General features: G+C 43.8%; 1 protein-coding gene across 1 annotated transcript in view; it reads right to left on the bottom strand.

Moving 5' to 3' along the window:
• mrrf (mitochondrial ribosome recycling factor) overlaps positions 1-6,000 on the bottom strand; it is a 31,755-nt gene continuing 25,755 nt past the window's right edge. Inside the window, exon 8 of the mRNA XM_061698602.1 lies at positions 1-732. The gene's annotated coding sequence lies outside the window, so the exon portion shown is untranslated. The remainder of the gene's footprint in view (positions 733-6,000) is intronic.

Here is a 6,000-nt window from a genome sequence, read left to right as displayed (position 1 = left end):
TGCAGTAGCACTGCTGTCAGTGTCAGCCAAGAAGGATTCAGTAGAGATGAAGCTGAGCGTGATACGAGTGAGGCTTTTATCGAGAATATGTCAGTATTAAAGCAGTCGAAATGGTAAACTATAAATGTCGTTTGGCTTGGTCTTGTCTCTGACCCGTTCTCAACTCCCAGAAGTCTCTGTCTTGGTGAGTTGTGGTCACGGGCAAGTCTTGGGCTTGCAATGTGTGGTCTTTAGCACAACACCTATTAAATGTTCATTATGATTATGAAGTACGGTATACGCATTGACATGATTCACTTGTTCGGTAATCAACCTCAAGAAGGATTTTAAGTACTTAATCTAGTTCAGGAAGTGTGAGAATTTTATCAAATTCACACTGTTTAGTTGACATTAATAATTCAAATCTTCGCAGTACACGGATGTGAAGGGCAGGGGCGTATTGTCATTTGGGGGCCTAAGGCGAACTCCAATTATTTTGCACCCCCCCCCCCGAGGTCCTGTAACGTGTGTGTCCCAATACTAGCTGCAGTCATAGAAATGTAAAAGGTGTAAGGTTCACACCGGGGTGGCGATGTGTCAATTGGAAGCAGAGGAGAAAGGCACACTTGCTTGCTTGTCTTCTCCAGTGTGCATCCACGCATGCAGGCTGTGACCTGGCGGTGCCTGGTAATTGGGATCAGATGAGTGGCAGCAAACGCTTGGCGACCTGGCTTCTCCGGGACCCGCGCTAACCTGGAAGCATTTATTTTATGGAAAAAGATGTTTAGTTAAAATGCGGCCCAGCCCCTCTAATGACTCTGCTCTCTTGGCCGTGTGATGGATACGACACACACACACACACACACACACACACACAGACGCACGCACAAGCACACACAATCATGCCTCCATCACAAGCCCTCGTGATGGATATGACTGGTGAAAGCTCTGAACGCCGCTTCCTGAGTTCTCCGCTTCCTTCCTCGCAGGTCCCGCTCAGTCAAACTGAGCCGGGCTTCACTCTTGACTCGAGCTGGATTGGATTGCAGATTAACAGGCTTCCTGTCCAATGGCTTTGTCGGTGTTCATCTGCTTTATTTATGAGCGAGAGCTGATGGTATAGAGCGCAGGTGTCCAACTCGAGGCCCGGGGGCCACACCCGGCCAGCCTCATCATTTTATGTGGCCCGCAAAAGCAAATCATTTGCGTCAGCCTCCATTACTCTTGCTAAAGTCTGTGTCGCAATTTTAAATTGTCATACGTAATTACTTGACGACTCTGCATCATTTGCACAAGCATCACCATTACCGCACTCCTGGTCCCCTTACATTGCTCAGTGACTCTGTACTTATGTCCAAAATGTGTGTTTTATTTAGTGGCCTGTCTGCTGTAGTACTAAAGTGGCTCCAACTACTGGAGACAAATTCACTGTATACCGTAAGCACTTTTCTGTTACAAAACCCTTTTTTCAGAGTATCTTGAACAAGAGTTTAACAAATTATTGTCCTTGACTCTCAACCTCAAAACTAGTTAACTGTCATTTCTTTGTGTATATGTAATACAATTATGAGGTGATGAAACATTTACAAACTTTGGAGATGGCTTCACAGTCATAACAGACCTCTGAGGGAAACCATACAAGTAATGTGGGCCACAACAAAAATGAGTTACAGCCCTGGTACAGAGAATGAACTCCAACAGGTTTGAGTTGGTGCACGGGGCTTGACTGAAGGACATTATACATTGTGGAAAGGATTCATTGTATGTATCTGATTTTTAAAAAATTTGAATTATTACGTACTGGCAGAGTGAGGGGGGTTTCTATTTACAAATGACATGTTAAATAGGACAATCACATTGTAGAAAGCAACTGAAACAAGTGCTTTGTAGACATGTCATCTTGCAGGATGGACAGAAGATTGCAATTAAAATGCATGGTCGTCACCCTCCACAAAGAATTCAGTGGAGCATTGTCCAGTTGTTTATTATATATTTGGTTGACGTCCACATTTTTTCCCCCATAACAAATAATAGAAATAATCTGCTTTAGGGTTAATTTGTGAGCATGAATCACATTAACCATACAGCGAATCCCCACATATTTCCGATCCTTTTCGTTCATTGACAATCTACAGCACACGTGCGACCCTAGTGAAGCGAAGCGGTACGGAAAATGGATGGATGGGTGATAGTAAAGTGTTTTGGGATCATAGTTTGTGTTATATTTACGGTTCAAACTTTTAACAGATGACAAACTATACTAGGGGTGGCTAACTTGTCATTGCAGGCAACATCATAGTTAGGGTTGCCCTCGGGGGGCTGGTTATAATGGTGAAACCACATAAATGTATAATCGCTAGGGGTGTATCGGTAACTCAATAGTCGCAGTCCAGTACGTACCTTGGATTTAAGGTCACGGTCCGGTTTAGATTCAGGACAGTAAGGGAACAAAATACAAAACAAATTGTTCCTGTTTTCTGTAAACATGAACGGAATTAATGACATTTAAAAAGAAACTTCAACAACTTAATTTTTCTTTTCTTTTTAGGAACGTTCGACATCAATAGTTTGTCTTCTTTTTACAGAAATGAGGCAATTGCAACAGTTTGACCAATGTGAATTATTATACTATTGAAACTAATAGTACTAACGGCAATTGTTATTGCTTCGGCTCTATCCGAATAGCCAGAGAGAGGCTGATTTCAGTTCCGCTGGAAGTCGCATTTGTACCACACCTATTTTTGTGGCGCACTGACATTTACATTGTGATGCCATTTCAAATCATTTATTTGGCATTCTGCCAGAAGCATGTCGCTAGCCATGACGTCTGCTAGCCAGAAGCTAAGCTGCACTTTTGCCGCGTTTGTTCACTGACTGTGTAGCTAGTGCGAGACACTTTCACTTCCTGTCCCTTAATATATTGTGTGTCAATCCTGATAACTGCCTCTGCAATTTTTTTTTTAAATTATTATTAGTTTTTTTTTTTTTTTTAATAAAACATATTTAATGATGACTAACTAGTATGGAACAGAAGACAAGGAAAAATTGTGGAAAGCTTTCATTAGCCAAATAAAATGACATGGAGGGACGGATCTGGATCTATTTGACACCTGTGTAATATACAGCAATAAAGTTGATCATTGCATCATGTACTTTTCATAAATTGTGCGTGCCTCTGGGGGGGCTTTATAACGAACGGAAATGCATCCTGATACGGAAAAGGTTCCCCACCTGGTTTAGGACATCAGACACAAGAAAATAAAATGGCAATTTGGTCTATTGTCATCAGTGTCCACTGTGCACCTCTCACCTTCTACTCTGTTGGAAGCCCTTGATTACACAAGTCTCCTGCGGGGTGGGGGTGTGTGCGCGCTGGGAGGGGGGGGGGGGGTCTTTTTAGCCCCTCGGAGATAGCGACATGGAGGGCACCACTCGCCAGTCACTTCAGATCAGGCCGCGGGGAGGAAATGGCAACGGACGTAAAGCTAAATATGTAATTCCCCCCATGCCGCTAATCATTTGAGATTGGGCCACTTTAGACTGAGGAAGGCTTTGTTCACATCGGAGAGGCGGGAGGTGTGTGGAAGCATGTCGGTTGAGGGGGAGGCCTCCCAAAAAGGGGGCCCGTGTGATCCCCACTAAACGTCAAGGAGGGGGTTACTGAGTGGACGCACGTTCCCTTCTGTCCAAATGACTCGCAGACCAGACAGACAGCAACAATTCTGAGAATAACTGACGTGCCGAGTGCGGCGGAAGGAAACGTTCTCGCCGCCCGCTATTAGTTTACGTGATTATTAGGATATCCAACTTCCTACTTAAAAGGAATCTAAGTCAGCTGCAAAAAGTAAGAGCATCCACCTGTGCGGGGGGGGGTAGGAGGTGGGGGTGTGGCCTATATGTGGGTTTGCCTAACTGCGCAAGGCCTCGCACTACCCAGGCTCAGCCAATTACATCTATAAATATTAATAGGGCTATCCGAGCTGACTGAAAAGGTCAGAGATGCTCTTATGAACATCAGATCCTTTTCAGTTTAATTTGCATAAGCAGCCATTTACGCACAAAGCGTGTCCCGTTGGAGAGCTTTATTTCATAGTCATGTGTTGATTGGAGACTCAGTGACATCTTCTGGGCGGCTTCACACACTCTTTTGCACTCCAGAGGTGATGAAGGGAGAGAAAAGACTCGATGCGTATGTTTATGAGCGTGTCTGTGTGTGTGGCTTGTTGCACACTGGCATCATGATATTCTCAAACAATACAGAAATCAGCATACAGAAGGACGCAGGAGAGGATGACGGGAAGTTGTTGTTACAACAACACGAGTGCAAATTTCCCTTTAATATGTCCGTACTTACATTTTAACCTGCTATCTTATACAGTATCTGCACAACATAGCGACACAATTGCTACATTAGGTACACATAGAAAAATAAAATGTTCAGGATTCTGGTTGTCTTACTGAGAGCTTTTTTTCTCATTTTGATTTACTCATGTAGCTAAACATCTATTCATCCACTTTCTATAGTGCTAGTCCTGAATAGGGAAGCATTAGGGGAGCATACCTGGAGAATTTATTTGACATGCTCTTTCTTTGGCAATTTTGAGTGACACAGTTGACACTTATTACCAAAAGGAGCACCCTCAAGAAGGGGTGTTAACGGAAGAACAGCAACATGATACGAAAAGTAAGCAGACTCACATTCTCGTCAAACATAAGGTAGTGTTTTGTTTTGTTTTGTTTTACAGCGGTTCACTTATTTTTACACTGGTGTGACAAGCAAAAATGTAAAGTTAAAAAAAAAAAAAGGATACCTCATCGTTTGTCATTAAAGATATGATTGCGTCTGGTATTGTCTTATGTTGATAGTTTAACTTTTTTTTGTTCACTTGAATAATAGCTGTTAAAATGTTACTTTTAGCGGCACGGTGGACGACTCGTTAGAGCGTCAGCCTCACAGTTCTGAAGACCCGGGGATTGTCAGCCTCACAGTTCTGAAGAACCGGGTTCAATCCCCGGCCCCGCCTGTGTGGAGTTTGCATGTTCTCCCCGTGCCTGCGTGGGGTTTCTCCGGGCACTCCGGTTTCCTCCCGCATCCCAAAAGAGACTCTAAATTGCCTGTAGGTGTGACTGTGAGTGCGAATGGTTGTTTGTTTGTATGTGCCCTGCGATTGGCTGGCAACCAGTTCAGGGTGTACCCCGCTTCCTGCCCGATGTTAGCTGGGATAGGCTCCAGCACGCCCGCGACCCTAGTGAGGAGAAGCGGCTCAGAAAATGGATGGATGGACGGATGGGTGGGTGGACAGGCACTTGAGAAAGCCAACTATTCATATACAAGCAATGACAAAGTCAATTTCCTATATGTCCCCTGTTGCATATAGGGTTAATAAAGTTTAAAGTATGAGGGCAACAGTTGACCCACTTCCCATTATTTCCTATGGAGTCTACACTGATTATTATTATTAATAATTTTTTTTTTTTTTAAAGACAGACTTCGACTGTACGTATCTGGTAGCGGCTTGTCAGATCGTGCAGGTGTACCCATTGCAGTGGCCAGTTGTGTATACTGTGATTTTCTAACTTTCTGTCCATGGTTTGCACGTCACATTTATCACAACACACGTGTGGTTATCTTTCCTTCTGTGCACCAAAAGCAAATAAAAGGCCCTGCTATCAAATCCCCAAAAAGTTTACTGAACTAATTTAGATTTGTATATTTTTCTACGGAGGGGCCAAAGGACACGCCACAACTTAAAGATGGAAGGCATGCACACACACACGAACCAGGAAGGCGTTTTTTTTTTTTTGCAGTAAACATTTGTACCCCCACGTCCCCACTACCAAAAAAGAACCCGTCTTCCACTTGATAAATGTCAAGCGAAATGAAGCTATCAGCTGAAAGCAATTTCCTCGCACTTGGCCTGCGTTTGTTGCGCCAGAGACTTGTGGAGATTTTCAGCCCTCCATCGATCATGAAGCCTCTGTTGCAGGCCAAGGTACACAATGCCCCCAAAATTGCTGACA

This window comes from Phycodurus eques, chromosome 15, assembly GCF_024500275.1.
Source record: "Phycodurus eques isolate BA_2022a chromosome 15, UOR_Pequ_1.1, whole genome shotgun sequence".
Lineage (NCBI taxonomy): Eukaryota > Metazoa > Chordata > Actinopteri > Syngnathiformes > Syngnathidae > Phycodurus > Phycodurus eques.
Note: the sequence above shows the minus strand (reverse complement) of the source record. Positions and strands in the feature narration are given on the sequence as shown.